The sequence below is a fragment of the Monodon monoceros genome, unplaced genomic scaffold (genome assembly GCF_005190385.1).
Source record: "Monodon monoceros isolate NGI ecotype Baffin Bay Population unplaced genomic scaffold, NGI_Narwhal_1 Super_Scaffold_18, whole genome shotgun sequence".
Taxonomy (NCBI): Eukaryota; Metazoa; Chordata; class Mammalia; order Artiodactyla; family Monodontidae; genus Monodon; species Monodon monoceros.
The window spans coordinates 21,674,779-21,691,197 of record NW_021703774.1 but is presented as its reverse complement, the minus strand read 5'-3'; the positions used below and the strand labels follow the sequence as shown (position 1 = coordinate 21,691,197).

General features: G+C 45.2%; 1 long non-coding RNA gene across 1 annotated transcript in view; it reads right to left on the bottom strand.

Moving 5' to 3' along the window:
• Positions 1-6,944: 6,944 nt before the first annotated feature.
• Positions 6,945-16,419, bottom strand: part of LOC114899080 — a 55,103-nt gene continuing 45,628 nt past the window's right edge. Inside the window, exon 3 of the long non-coding RNA XR_003794504.1 lies at positions 6,945-10,489. This is a non-coding gene — a long non-coding RNA (uncharacterized LOC114899080). The remainder of the gene's footprint in view (positions 10,490-16,419) is intronic.

The following is a 16,419-nucleotide window of genomic DNA, read 5'->3' as shown; positions in this document are numbered from 1 at the left end:
CCATGGAGGATTCTCCCCTGGAGGAGGAACACGATCAGATGGGGGGTTTGCAGAAAGACCACTCTGCCAGTTGCTTGGGTGCAGGGAGACGACCTGGGAGATGATAACAGGAGTCTGGGGGGAGATGGCAAGAGCCTGAACTGTGGCAGGGCCCTGGAGTCAGGGAGAAGGGTGCTGGGTCTCCAGGGCTGGGTGATGATACATGCCGTGGGGGAAGCATGGAACCAGAACAGATAGAGGGAACTGAGAGGAACACCCATGGCCAATAAACCAGCAGTGATGGGGGTTTTACTTACCATAACATTTGCCCAGCAGTAACTAAGGGCACTCTTCCCGTTTATTATCTGACACATTTTACCACCAGTCTTTGCTCAGATGCCTAGTTCCACTACTAAACTGTAAGTTGCTTTATGATAAAAATCTTATTGTATTGAATTCTCTGGTGGTCCAGTAGTTAGGACTTGGTGCTTTCACTGCTGGGGGCCGGGGTTCAATACCTGGTCGGGGAACTAAGATCCCAAAAGCCACACGGTGTAGCCAAAAAAATTTTTTTTAATTTTCAAAAAAACCTTTCCTTTCAAAAAAAAAATCTTATTGTATTTATGTCTGAACCCCCGGGTCTAACACTGTACCTCACATTTAGTATAATAAGTGTTTAATAAATAAAGTCAATAAGGTCTCACCAGCATAAGAGAACATATATAGATATAAAATTAATGAGAGAAGCTGGAAGGTAGAGTTAAACTGTATTTTAAAATGTTGAATTAAAGGGATAGCTGTATATTTGATACTGTAAGTAATGGGGAGTCATGGAAGTTATATGAGAAGGACAGCAATTTGATCAGAGCTATGCCTAGGAAAACCAAACTGGCCAAGATGTGTTCGAGAGATTAGAGCAGGGAGGAACTGGAAGTGAGATCGGTCAGAAAACTATAGCAATATTTTATCATAAAGAGCTCCTGCTGAGGGTATCACTCATGGCCTATGGCCCCATTCTACAGAGTGCAAGCCAAGTCACTGCCCATTAACTTGAAAATCACATCCCAGGAATTCCAATTAGGACAGACACAAATACAATATAAAATCCAACTGTGCTAGTTTGAATACTGGTATTTGCTGGGAAAACCTGCTCCTTCAAATGCCAAAAGCATTTACAACTCTCCCAAGTCTGAGCCTGTGCCACCTTGGGAGTTTGAAGAGGCCACATCTGGCTTTAATGACCACTGTCTAAAAAGAAACATAGAGAATTGGAAAGGAGGGAAAAGCTTGTGTTTGGTGGTAAATGGGAAGGATAGGTTTCATGTCAAACCATCTAGCTTCTATTTTTTAAGACTCCCCATCACCAAACACATTTCAGGCCTGGAGTCTCACAATGCTTACATATAACAGAAAATCGGGGCTAAAGTGGAAATACCTCTCATTTGTTACTCGGGTACAGCAGATGGCCTGCTCCTGATATTCAGGGAAATGGACTTTGCTTTCAGAGAGAAAAGGCTACAAAACAATGAAGAGCTGTCCAGGATGTGCAGAAATGCTTAACCCCTCGTGCACAGGCATCAAACGTGTACACGGACGATCAACAGCATTTCTGGTCCATCAGGGACCAGGCCTTGTTCAACTTCATATCTCCACAGTGCATGTACATAGCAAACACCTCTAAATGCGAATGTCTATATAACCAGTTGAAGGAGAAGTCTCGACTCAAGGTATAAATTTAAATTGGTCTCTCGTACTGATAAGCCTATGAGGTTCCCGCAGTTCAACAAGAATCCAACTGGGAAGCAAGATACCAGGTAGCTGCTTTTGCAGACACCCTTTGATAAAAGAGCAGGGATGGGGGTGAGTTTGAAGTTCAGACCGTGTTATACTCAAAGGCTTTTGGTTCAACAATGGGCCCTAGTTGACAAATCAGGCTGCAGTATCTAGCATCATGGGGGTGTATTACATCAGAGAAACACCAAATATATGCATTCGACAAACATTTATAGAGAATTTATTATATTCCAGGCACTATTTTAATCGCTTTTAAAATATTCATTTAATTTAATGCTTGTAATAAACCCAGAAGACAGGTGCTATTATTAACTTCATTTACTGACGAGAAAACTGAGGCACAGAGAGGATACTTAGCCTGCCCAGGGTCACAGTGCTATTAAGTAATAGACTGAAGATTTGAACCCAATCTGTTTGGACCCAAATTCTGTGTCTTAACGCTAACACCTGGCCTCATACATGCCTATTTTGGGGGTAGATTAAAACGTGATCATTTTCTCCCTAGTCCAATGCTGGGCATAGTCTGATGGCTAAATCCATGCAAAATTCCAGTACAGAAAAAGGTCTAATGTAAAAATGACTAATTCCATTTCCCAAGGTTGGCTGCTGGACATGGCGACTTGTTGCTCCCCTTCTGATCTCACATTGTTCCCTGAAAAGGGCTAAATCAGGTTTAACTTCAAGGGAGGCCTTAGAAGTAGGGATGGGGCAAACCCCATTCTCATTCATCCTCCCCCGTGACTGCCAACAGATCCCTTACTACTGGAGCCAGGAGGAGGGAGGAGGGTGTTACAGGGCAGAACCCTGATGCCTGGCAGAACAGAGGCCAAGCCTGAAGGGGAAGGAGCAAAGACAGTCAAAACGGAATGTGCTCCGTTCAGAACTCTGCCCAGAGTGTTTCACATTCCACTGTTCTGGGACAAAGAGGAGTGGCTGTGTGTGCACAAGATGGGAATGCAGCCCCTGTCCTGGGGACTCACACCAACGCCACTTCACTGCTGAGTCTGTGGCTGTGTTTAACATCCAGCTGCCTTTGTCACAAAGGAATTTTATTCCCAAGAGATTCACTCATCCCAAAAGCTTCATTCCCAAAGGATCATAATAAATCAAACTTCTATGAACCAAGATTCCTAAAAATAACCAAACTTCTCTAGACCTCGGGCACCAACATCTTGCCGACTGGGGGCGGGAGAGAGGGTGTATTTTCCAAGTGGCAAACAAGACTAAGCCTAATTCAAGCCAAGCGCTTCAAGAGATATAACCAAACTTTTAGTGCAATAGGTCACAGGGATCAAAGTACTACTTTCAGTTAAAGCTCTGACATATTCAAAGTATTATACTTTGCACCCGCAGATTTTTTTGTCATCAGTTGACAGTTCAATTTTGTCGAACACCAAGAGTTCGTATTGTGTCAATATACCCAGTAAATGAAATTAAAGTTCAGAATCTGTTCTGCAAAGACAGTGTGACTAGAAGGCACAAACAGTAAAAATAAAATGAAATAAGACCTTAGATTCAGACAGACCTGCACTGGATTCCCAATCCTGGCAGCTGTGTAATCTTGGTTAACTTAATCTCTTTGGGCCCCAGTTCTCTTGTTGGTAAAATGGGGATAATTATAACTGCCCTAGGGATTTGATCTTCCTGTAAGAGTTAAATGAGATAACCTGTACATTAAATGAGATAATGCAGTACACCGTGCTGCATACAGGTGTTTCTTTTCCCTGTAAAAGCAATATGCCAGAGAAGCAATATGCCATCATTGTCAATCTGCAAATTTACAGACGAGTCAACCAAAATGGGGAGAAAATATATTCAAGGTATTTATTGATTACCCAACACATGTACACCACAATTCATGATATGATGAGAAAACAGAAGACATGCCTGCTTTTAAAGAGCTTACACTCAAGACAGGAAGACAAAATGTTCACATTAAGCACCTAGCAACATAAAAGTCATAACGAACCTCGACTGAGCACTTACAATGTGCCGAGCATGGTGCTGACTTCAGGAATAAGGTCTCATCGAATCTGCTTAACAACCCAATGAAGTAGTTACTGTTATTCCCCATTTTCCAGATGAGGAAACTGAGGCTTAGCAAGGTTCAGCTGCTTACCCAAGGTCACAGAGCTCATATATAGGCTCTGAACTCAAGCAATCTGAATCTATAGATATGACTTAGATACAACAGAGTCTTGGGTGAACTCGGAGGTAGATTAAAGTGGAGTTAGGCTAGCGACACAAGGCTTCTTGGAGGAGTTGAGCTGGGCCCTAGAGGAAAAAATGGGATTTAGACTGGCAGAGGAAGCAGAATGAGTAAATCACAGGAAAAGCCTCCCACTGAAGGCACCAAAGGACCACAGGAAGAAAGGGAAATTTTCTTAGGGGGAAAGGAAACTAGAAAGGGAATCCCTTTACAAAACGCTGCTTGGAACCAAGAATTTCAGCTGGCCTGACATATAAGAATAATGTCGGACTTGCATGGTGGCGCAGTGGTTGAGAATCCACCTGCCAGTACAGGGGACACGGGTTCAAGCCCTGGTCCGGGAAGATCCCACACGCCATGGAGCAACTAAGCCGGTGCACCACGACTACTGAGCCTGCGTTCTACAGCCCGCAAGCCACAACTACTGAGCCTGTGCTCTAGAGCCCAAGCTCGGCAAGAAAGAGAAGCCACCGCAATGAGAAAGAAGCCCGGGCACCTCAACGAAGAGTAGCCCCCGCTCGCCACAACTAGAGAAAGCCCACGCCCAGCAACAAAGACCCAACGCTGCCAAAAATAAATAAATTTACAAAAAAACCCAAAAAATAATAATTTCTCACATCTTTAAAGAACACACCAGGGTTTACAAAATGCTTACACAAAATCATCCCACTTGGTGATGACAAGAAGTAACATTTATTGAGCAACTTATAATAAAGCAGGCACTGTCCTAAGCTCATTCCAGCCTCAACAGGACCCTGTGAGTTAGGTTCTATTATCGTCCTCCCCAGATGAGAAAACAGACGCCAAGGTCAGCTAACATGTGGCAACAGTAGGGTCTGAACCCAGATCTAACCTTGGGAGGCATCATTCAACCACGTGGTCCTCAGAACAGCCCATTTGGTAAGCAGGGCAAGTATTACTGCCATTTTTCAGATGAAGGAAGTGAATCTCAAAGAAAGGAAGTAACTTAAGTTCACTCCGTTAGAACCAAACCAGGTTTGGTGGCACCTACTCCCCGATATCCCCTCCCCCAGCCAGGACAGGCCGCCCAGTCCCCTTCCTCCTTCCCGTGACCAGGTGTAAAATGGGACTCCTCTCGAAGAAGGGAGCGCCTGTTTGCCTTCCCACGACCCAGGGGGCTCCGGCTTCCCCGCGCCCCGCCCTCCCGGTAGCCGGTTGCCTGGCGGCCGCCAGGGCCCCGCATTTGTGCCTCTGGGCCGGGCCTGTTATTTCACAGGAGTTGGCACTCCCTCCGCTGCCGCTGCCGCTGCCGCTGCCTCTGCCAGAGAGAGGGGCTGGGTCGGTTTTCCTGTCTATCTCCCCTGCAACAGCTGTGTTTTCAATAGGGACTCTCCTGCTCGTCTCTCCTCGTGGGAGGACCGCACTCCCCTCCACTTATTAAATACCAGGCTCCGGTGTGCAGCAGCCGTGGCAGGGCTGTGCGAGGATAAGATTAGGAGGGGGGGGGGCCCCGCCCCTGTGCGGTGGGCGGGCACCGAGGAGGCGCCGGGCTGCGGCTGGGTCTGGACAGCCCCGAGCACAGGCCTCCCCTGGGCCGCCGCCTGTGCTGCTTTGGGGGCTGGGAGGCCCGGGCTGTCAATTTCACCACCTGGAGACCCAGGGGCTGCAGGCAGCATGGCCTTCACTCTGCAGGGAACCCCGGGGCTTCGCCCATGCCAGGAGGAAGGAAATGAAAAGGGGGAGCGAGACAGAGACAAAGGGAATGAGGAAAAGCCAGGGAGGAAAAGACAGAGGAATTCCGGGCCAAAAGACTAACACGGGAGAAAGAGGCCACTAAATGTGCTGCCCGCCTGGCTTTCAAACAAGTGTGAGGCCCGTGTCTCATACTCTGCTTAACAAATAGGAATTTTAACTATACAACGTGAAGTTTTACACAAAAGGTACCACGTCGTGGCCTAAATAGTGTACTGGCTTTGAAGGCAAAATAAAGACCGTTCTCCTATCCTCCTCCCAAAAGGGTGGTGATTTCACCCTTGCAGAAGTCTCCCAGGTTTCCGGGACCAGGTTCTCTCCCCGGGAGGGAGCCGTGTGTTTTAGAACAGATGCTGTTCCTCTTCCTCCCGAGGCTGGCACCTGGCTTCCTTCCCGCCCCGCCTCCTCTCCCTCCCCAGGCCCTACCCCCCCTTCCTTTGCCCCCCACCACTCTACCTGGCAACTCACACATTTTCATCATCCATCTCACCCTCCCCTCCACCTTTTCTATCTCTCTGGCTCTGTTCCTCACCATTCATATGGTTTTTTTGTTTGTTTTTGCTTTTTTTTACATCTTTATTGGAGTATAATTGCTTTACAATGGTGTGTTAGTTTCTGCTTTATAACGAAGTGAATCAGTTATACATATACATATGTTCCCATATCTCTTCCCTCTTGCGTCTCCCTCCCTCCCACACTCCCTATCCCACCCCTCTAGGCGGTCACAAAACACCGAGCTGATCTCCCTGTGCTATGCGGCTGCTTCCCACTAGCTATCTACCTTACGTTTGGTAGTGTATATATGTCCATGCCACTCTCTTGCTTTGTCACAGCTTACCCTTCCCCCTCCCCATATCCTCAAGTCCATTCTCTAGTAGGTCTCTGTCTTTATTCCTGTCTTACCCCTAGGTTCTTCATGACATTATTTTTTTTCTTAAATTCCATATATATGTGTTAGCATACGGTATTTGTCTTTCTCTTTCTGACTTACTTCACTCTGTATGACAGACTCTAGGTCTATCCACCTCATTACAAGTAGCTCAATTTCGTTTCTTTTTATGGCTGAGTAATATTCCATTGTATATATGTGTCCCATCTTCTTTATCCATTCATCCGATGATGGACACTTAGGTTGTTTCCATCTCCGGGCTATTGTAGATAGAGCTGCAATGAACATTTTGGTACATGACTCTTTTTGAATTATGGTTTTCTCAGGGTATATGCCCAGAAGTGGGATTGCTGGGTCATATGGTAGTTCTGTTTGTAGTTTTTTAAGGAACCTCCATACTGATCTCCACAATGGCTGTATCAATTTACATTCCCACCAACAGTGCAAGAGGGTTCCCTTTTCTCCACCGCTTCCTTTCAGTGGTTCGAGAGGGGATAAAAGCTTTCCTTTAGGTTTGCCGGTGTTTAAATTGCTTCTGAAAACACCCAGTGGTAAAGACTATGAAAAGGGGACACTCTTTCTCAACTGATTGTTTATGCAGAACTCAGAGGGACTATAGGCAGGGGGTGCTCGGTAATTTCTAGACTCCATCCACCTGGTCCGCATCCTGGCCCTCCCCCTAACGCTTCTTGGTGGTACAGCCATCCACCTCCCCAGGGCTGGCTAGTGTAAGGTCACCTTCACCGGGGCAAAGGTTTTGCCCTCTGCTCTCCCAAGCCAGGGGTCTCTGAAGCAGGCAATGTGGGCTTAGCTATGAAGGAAGGAGTGAGCCTCCACATCAGAGGCTCTCAACTCCTGCTGCACTGCTGCCACCTTTCAGGAGACCTGGGCTTTCTGCTGCCAATGATGCCCCTCTTCTCTTCCCGCTACATCATCCACATGGAGTTTCTACAAGGAGAGGCCCTCCGCTGCCCAGCTGCTTTCTCATAGGTAATTTCTGGCCCCAGTCTCACCGCTTATTTTATCTCTGCAGATATTCACTTGGGATTCTAATTTCCATTTCATCGAGCCAGTAAAATGACTCGATTCCCTCATGGGCGAGGACTCCGGGGAGACAAGAGCCTCGATCAGGGTGCTGTACTCAGCACCCCTTTGGATTCTGCCCACAAGTGGTACCCCAAAGGAGGACCCACTCTGGCAAACCATCCTGAACAAGGCCCGCCGTTTCCTAGCCCTTCTTCCTTCTTCCCGACAGTCCCCATGTCCATTTAGGTGTCCATTCAGTGCTGGGGGAAACTTCTGATGTAAGGAGGAACCTCGTAGCAGCACATCTCACTACCACGGGGTTTGGTGCAGGAGTAAACAGATGACATAAACAAGTCTAATCAGATTGAAGATGGGTTAGGAATGCTGGGGCAAAGACGTTCTGTCTTTCTTTAGAGACATGAACAAAGAAGCGCAAAGCCCAAGGGTTGCTGGCAATCGTCTTGGGACCGTGAGAATCAGACCGAAAAAAATTGGGTCCTTGGGGAAATTGTTGAGCCTAGCTTTTCATTTCTTGATGTTCAAGAGATGACCTGAAATCATGTATAGTAAGAATTTGGGGGGAGGCATGGAGGGATGTAAAAGACATTGAAACTTGAAAGGTATTAGAGGGTTAAATCATGAGAGGCATAGGTTCCTTGTCCTATGCTAAGGGATTGGAGTTCATGTAGGCAGTGGGGAGACCCCACTGAAGATTGTTGAGGAGGGGAGGTGGCACGATAGACTCTGTTTAAGGAAATTAACTCTGATGGCAGGATGAATGATAGACTGCAGGGAAGAGAGATTAGAAGGAAGAAAATGTGATTAGTAATGAGTCTGGGAAAAGGACATTTTATCAAGTCACCCCAGATGTCAACCTTGCCAGGAGTGGGGAGGGGTAAGCGAGCAAAGATACTCCTACGGCAACCCCTCTGATGAGTACCAAAGGCCTTTCCTCTGCCCTTACGGGCGTACAGTGTACAGCTGAGGGTCCAGATCCTAATATTGTGATGCCTCAGGAGGCTGTCCAGTTGTCTTAGAAGTTTCAAATAACAGGAATTTAAAAAATTTTTAAATCTAAGACAAAGTTAATTCTAATTTACTTAAATGTTACTTAAACCAAGAATATTTTAAAGGGAAGGGAAAAGAATACACCCCCAAACAACAAGCTATAACGAAGTGTCTTCACTGCCCAAGGGTAGGGAAAGGAATACACCCCCAAACAACAAGCTATAACAAAGTGTCTTCACTGCCCAAGGGTGTGAATCACTGATCTAAATCATGGTCCTCCCAGGTCCCTTCCTGCTGGGAGCATCCATCACAGCTCGGGTTCCCAGGCCCCTTGGCAGCTGCCAGTGTGCTAGGACTTTCTGGAGCCTGTGCACAGTAAGGGGCCTCCAGCACTCACGTGGCTCCATCCCTTACATCCACGGGAAGATGGACATCTCTCCTGGAGCAATGTAAGCATCGTCACCTTCTCATACTAGACCTAGAGAGTCCCCGTTCCCTGCTGCCCTTGCTGCCCCACCGTTCCAGCGCTGCCTTGGGCTGATAATGCCAGGGCAGTGATGGCCCACACCCCCATATATTGCCCTCTGCCTCACAGTTTCCTCCCCTGTGCTGTACCGGTGGCTTGATAACCTGGCTGTTCCCATCCTGCCTCACTCTCCAGTCTTTCCCACAGGCAGAATGCCACCTGCATTCCAAAGCGACTGTTTGATTTACATAATTCCCATAGCTTTCATTGCCAGCTTCCTGTTTTTGTAAACTCCTGGACAATTTTTTCGTTTCATAAGAAACAAGAGCCTTGGCTCACAATCAACCCTCAACCAACCTAGTCCCTCTGCATCAAAGGAGACAGGGAAGCTTCTATCTGATGGTTTCCCTTCTTGTTTTAGAAATAGAAGCTTAAAAAACACCCAGTGGTTTCCAATCCAGAGGGTTTCATACAAGCTTTTGACTTCACTGGTTACTGGCTTCCTGTTAACAGAAAGAAGTTTCAGGCTGAGTCAGAGAAGAGAGCCAGGCCCAGCCATGATTCATTAGTGTTACTAATGACACCCCTGCCACCACCAACGACCACTATCAGTGCTGCCTCTGCTGAGGCTGCTGTGGCCTCCACGTTAGCCTAAACCTAGGAGAGCAAGCAACTGAAGCTGTTTCCCTGACTTTCTCTTCCAGATGGTATAGCAGTCAGCACAGGCAAGCTGGCCTTGGGAAAAGGAGACCAGATGGGCCCTGAATCAGGGTGACCACAGGGATGCCCAGGAAGGCACCACTGCTTCCAAATAACTTCCCACTTCACCCCACCCTCCCTTTTCGCAGGGCCTGATGATTCCTCCCTCTGAGTTTTTTTTGGCCTTCCTTTAAGATACAAAGACGGCTTAAACAGGCCACTCACACCCTAATATGATTCATGTGATGAACTCACTTTGGAAAACACACTTGAGAAAAGCAGATGGAAGAGATGCAGAAATGATAACCCAAAAGGCTACCAGGCCAGCAAAGTGACACAGATGTCAATTACTTCTCAGTGTTGCCCAGGACCAGGCTTGGCTGCCAGGTCAGCAGCTGGGAAGTCACTCACCCCTTTGCCATGACTCTAGTTTGGGGATTTCTCCTAATTCCAAGGTCCTCTCAAAGAGCCCCAGCAAAGAGCAATCCATGCAGAAGTTGCTTAATAAATGCACGAATGGGCTTCCCTGGTGGTGCAGTGGTTGAGCGTCCGCCTGACGATGCAGGGGACGCGGGTTCGTGCCCCGGTCCGGGAGGATCCCGCGTGCCGCGGAGTGTCTGGGCCCATGAGCCATGGCCACTGGGCCTGCGCGTCCAGAGCCTGTGTTCCACAACGGGAGAGGCCGCAGCAGTGAGAGGCCCGCGTACTGCAAAATAAATAAATAAATAAATAAAAATAATAAATGCACGAATAAAATGAGGGGGTTCCACTCCTATACTGTTGGTAGGAATGGAGAACAGTATGGAGGTACCTCAAAAAACTAAACATAAAATTACCATATGATCCAGTAATCCCACTCCTGGGCATATATCTGGATAAAACTATATTTCAAAAAGTTACATGCAGCACTAAAAAGATTCATAGCAGCACTATTCACAGTAGCCAAGACATGGAAACAACCTAAATGTCCATCGACAGATGAATGGATAAAGAAGATGTGGTATATATATACAATGGAATACTACTCGGCCATAAAGAAGAACAAAATAATGTCATTTGTGGCAACATGGATGGACCTAGGGATTATCATACTAAGTGAAGTAAGACAGAAAGAGAAAGACAATACTATATAATATCATTTATATGTGTAATCTAAAATATGATACAAATGAACTTATCTACAAAACAGAAACAGACTCACAGATATACAGAACAGACTTGTGGTTGCCAAGGGGGAGGGCAGGTGGGGGAGGGATGGATTTGGAGTTTGGGATTAGCAGGTGCAAACTATTATATATAAAATGGAGGGCTTCCCTGGTGGCGCAGTGGATAAGAATCTGCCTGCCAATGCAGGGGACACGGGTTCGAGCCCTGGTCCGGGAAGATCCCACATGCCACGGAGCAACTAAGCCCGTGTGCCACAACTACTGAGCCTGCACTCTAGAGCCCGTGAGCCACAACTACTGAAGCCTGCGTGTCGCAACTACTGAAGCCCATGCGCCTAGAGCCCGCGCTCCGCAGCAAGAGAAGCCACCTCAATGAGAAGCCATGCACTGCAATGAAGAGCAGCCCCTGCTCAATGCAACTAGAGAAAGCCCGTGCGCAGCAACAAAGACCCAATGCAGCCAAAAATAAATAAAATAAATTTATTTAAAAAATTAAAAAAAATAAAATGGATAAACAACAAGGTCCTACTGTATAGCACACGGAACTATATTCAATATCCTGTGATAAACCATAATGGAAAAGAGTATTAAAAAGAATGTATGTATATGTATAACTGAATCACTTTCCTGTACAGCAGAAATTAACACAACATTGTAAATCAAATATACCTCAGTTAAATAAATAAACAAACAAATAATAGGGTTCCAAACCATGCTGTAACCATAACGATAAAGAAAGCTCCCAGGTCTTCTTACAGCCAAGTCTATCCCATGGGTTGTCCTGTCTAATCTTCACAGCCACCTAGGAAATATAGCTTCTCCTGATTCTAGAGGTAAAGGGTGAGGATGACTCCACAAGGGAATTTGACCCAGGTTTTCTGACTCAAAGTATCATAATACATCGCAGTATAATTGATGAATTCCTAGATTTATTACAAATCAAGATATAACTCACACAACATAAAAGTCACCATTTTAAAGTATACCATTCGATAGCTTTTGTAGATTCACTGTTGTGCGACCACCACCACTATCTCATCCCATGTGCCCGTGGCACCTGATGGACAGATGTGAAAGTCCTTCCCCAGGCCCATCTGTGGCCAAATGGGCCAATCAGCTCCTCCTCAGGTAGATGGTAGTGGGCAGACGCCAGAAGACACAAGAGAGGAGGCAGCAGCAGAAGCCTCGAGGAAGCAGAAGTTCTGAGGTACCCAGAAAAAGGGAAAGGCGTTGCCTGGTAACCATTTTGTCGGTGCAGAAGATCAGAGATGAACAGACTCCTGCAGCCAGAAAGCCAAGGGCTGACTCTCTGGAATTACATGAGCTCTCCAGTAATTTTTCACTTCCCCGGTGGTGTCCACTCCACCTAAAAAGAGCACATCCTACTGCTTAGCTGGTATCTCTCTACCTATGGATATCTCATAAACATCTTCAACTTGACTAAATACAAACTCAAATTCTCCATTTTTCTCCCCAAAGTCTGCTCCCTCCTCCTACCCCCTTCCACTTCACCTTTGTCCTCCAAACTCGCTGGCCTTCTTTCATCTCCTTTGACTCACCTGCTCCTCTTGCACCAGAGAATCGGCACATGCTGCACCTCCACTGGGGATGCTGCTCACCTTGTCACTTCCCTGAGCCCCGCTTCTCACCAGTGCCCAACAGCTCTTCAGCTAGAATGCCCACTCCTCCTGGGAGCTCAGCTCAGTGTCACTGCCGCAGGGAGGATCCCTTGGAGCAACAGGGCCCCTTCTAGGCTCTCACGGCTGCTCTAGGCACAGCTTCTTTGTAATAGTACATGCAGAGTGTGATTACTTCACTAACATCTATGGCCAGCTGAACTAAAACTCCACTAGAGCAGAGACCCTGTCTATTTGCCTCACCTTTGTACCCCAGCACCTGGCACAAAGCCTGACACCTAGCAGGGCAATAGATATTTGATAAACAAATGAATTCAACTGGGGGCAGTAGGTATTACCTATCTATTTATTGATATTTATTGAGGTATAATTGGCATATAACATTATGTTAGTTTCAGGTGTACAATACAATGCTTCAATATTTGTATATATTGTGAAATGATCACCACAATAAGTCTAGTTAACCTTCGTCACCATACATAGTTACCAAAAAAAAAAAAGGGTTTTTTCTTGTGATGATTAGGATGGAATCCCTCAGAGCTCTCTAAGATAAAGTGGCTGCAAAAAGAACCTCAAAAGAACCACAGGAGTTAAGCTACAGAAACCATATTTAGTACTATCAAGCTGCTGACCACATTGCTTCAGCTACAAGCAAAGGTTCAGCAGAAATGCAGATTCAAGGACAGGGGTTGTCAGGCAGTGGGTTGACCAAACAGTGACTGCTTTGGTCTACTTTATCACCCTCCCCTTTCTGCTTTCAAAATGTAGGTTGGGGGCTTCCCCGGTGGCGCAGTGGTTGAGAGTCCGCCTGCCGATGCAGGGGACGCAGGTTCGTGTCCCGGTCAGGGAAGATCCCACGTGCTGTGGGGCGGCTGGGCCCGTGAGCCATGGCCGCTGAGCCTGCGCGTCCAGAGCCTGTGCTCCGCAACGGAAGAGGCCACAACAGTGAGAGGCCCGCGTACCGCAAAAAAAAAAAAAAAAAAAAAAATGTAGGTTGAAGGAGGACCTGAGTATGTGACAGTGGCTACTGTCAGACATATATTCTCTCAGCCTAGTGGTCTGAGAGCATTGGAAGGACACAGGGATAAAGTGGCAGGACTTGGCCTGCTAAGGAGATGTGAGCTGAATTCATTCATTCTAATCACTTGGACTACACAGCATTTCAAGGGGCTTGGCAATTTTTGAAATTCTGTATAAAAATGATATGAGATCTAATTTTTCAAGTCCTTTTAGTCAATTTTATCAATAAAGGATCTGAAATACCAACACTGCTGATAAAATAGAGATTATATGACCACAGCTTTTGACCCAACATCTACGATAAGACATTTAAAAATCGACCCTGGTGACTTTTTTTTTTGCGGTACGCCGGCCTCTCACTGTTGTGGCCTCTCCCGTTGCGGAGCACAGGCTCCGGACGCGCAGGCTCAGCGGCCATGGCTCACGGGCCCAGCCGCTCCGCGGCACGTGGGATCTTCCCAGACCGGGGCACGAACCCGTGTCCCCTGCATCGGCAGGCGTACTCTCAACCACTGCGCCACCAGGGAAGCCCGACCCTGGTGACTTTTAAGACTAAAAGCCTGAAAGACACTATAACTGGTTTTGCAGTTCATCTGAAGAACCATACCTGATTTTACATTGTCCTTTCTCATCAGATCAATATGTTCAAGTTTATTGTCTGTTAAAATGCTGCAGTACAGCAGCTAATTTACATGGCATTTTGGTTCTAGGGCAGTGATAAACACAAAGCAGAGTTAATGAAGGAGCTCTAGCCTGTCCTTCGCAGATTGGAGAGGAAGTATAGGAGTCTCCATAACCAGGGGTGCCAGAGGAGAAAGGAATTGCATTCTGTCCTTCCTCACTCTCTTGGCCTCCAACCCCTACATACTTTAGTCCTACCCTTGTTACTGGGCTCCCAAAAAGCACTCAGGAGGGCCAGGTGTGAGAGTGACCCGAATTATCTCTAATACATGATGAAAGCAAATCATTCACAAATTACAATATTTTGATAATAACGTTAACAAATCACTTGTGATGCACCTTGCAACCCATGTGGACACCTGGTTGAGAAACTTAATAAGGAGTTGATTGCTTTCCTGGGGAAAAAAAAAAAAAAAAGATACACTTGTTTACCAGCCCATGTTTACACATTACCACTCCCTGCTAACAAAGGGGATAATTCTGCTTCTTTTCAACCTCTTTGTAGTTCTATCTCACTTAACACAACAGCTATGTTCCTGGAAACCTGTGTGCATTTCATGTCTTGTGAACAGTGCCATATTTGAAAGGCACTAAGGGAGCTTCCTATTTAAAGGAATTCCACATTAAGCAAATATCAGAACTATGGCTACCAAGACTTTGTGGCAACATGAAAAATGCTTATGACTCAGTGTTAGGAAGAAAACACCGTAATCAAAATTGTGTGTACACAATGATTAAATTTTTTACAAAACAGATGTACATATGACAAATTCTGGAATAAAATTTACCAAAACTGATAATAGCTACATTAGAGAGATGGGATATGGGTTATTTATGTCTCATTCTACTTTGCAAACTTTCTGGAATTATGTTTTTAAAACTGAAAATGTAAAGTAAAAGAATTATGTGCTAGGTCTTATTTATAGAGTTGAACAGTTATTCAATCATGCTATCAGTCTGGATCTTTCCATGATGAACTTCACTTAAGTTCAGGCAAATCTGTATTTCAAAAGGTTTTAAAACCATTAATTTAAACACATTTTAAATTTAACAATTAGAACAACCCTAAAGTCAATCAAAATTTGCTAAGGACAATTTTAAAAGCCAAAAATGGCTTGTAAACTTCCTTTATGCTCTGCAAATATAAAATTTCCGCATGTCTGTTACACAGATCAGTCACCTACCCACCTCTTTATTACCACCATATCAAGTTGATATACATAGACTAAGCAAATAACTTTCAACAAATTGATTCCTTTAAAAATAAAAAAATAAATAGAAGAAAGATTTTATTAGTAGGCTTAAAATGCCCTTGTCAACTGATGACAAATGAAACACATTTTATGGGTTGAATTAAAGGCCCTGGGGTTAATGCCCTCCCTATCCAGGGAAATTATTGACTAAATCTTTGTAAACTGATTAGATGGCTCACTCTCCTCCATTCTCATATTGTTGGATGTTATAATAAAATAGTTGAAGTCATTCAATGTTGTCATAAACAGATGGCAGTCTGCCCCTCATACTTGCCTAAAGGCCTCTGCTATAAACTCAGAAGAACAATTGAAACTTTTGGAAGTAATCTCAAAAAGAGATACAATAAAAACTGTAACAGGTACGCCTAACTATTGATAGTACAGTGAACAGATTCATAAGTGCAGGCTTCCCGGTCGAAGCTGACATCCACAGACACCTGTCCAGTCTGTATCAAGGACAGAAGGCCTCCAAGCTCAGAAACACGTGACTCCATGAAAGCTCCGTGACAGCTTAGTCTGAGATCGACAAAATAAAAATGAATTTCGGGGGATTACGGAAACTGATTTAATTGTGGTTGATGTTCTAAAGAAAAGGAAAACTCCTTTTCTTTCTCCTTTATCTCTATCAGTCTAAGAGGACATACTTTCATAAATTGGAATGAAGCATTCTTTAAGTGGTAAATTATTCCAACATCCCTCCTTAGAGTTCAGAGGAAAAAAACTTCTTATGAAACTTCTTAGTATATATTTTCAACTTAAAAAAAAACACTTAGAAAAACTCTAAAATAGTGATTCTGTAGAATACATTAATAGACTTTATGTACAAACTACCCAAAACAATAGTAAAAATGATTAAATATTATTCAAAATGCTTTTTCT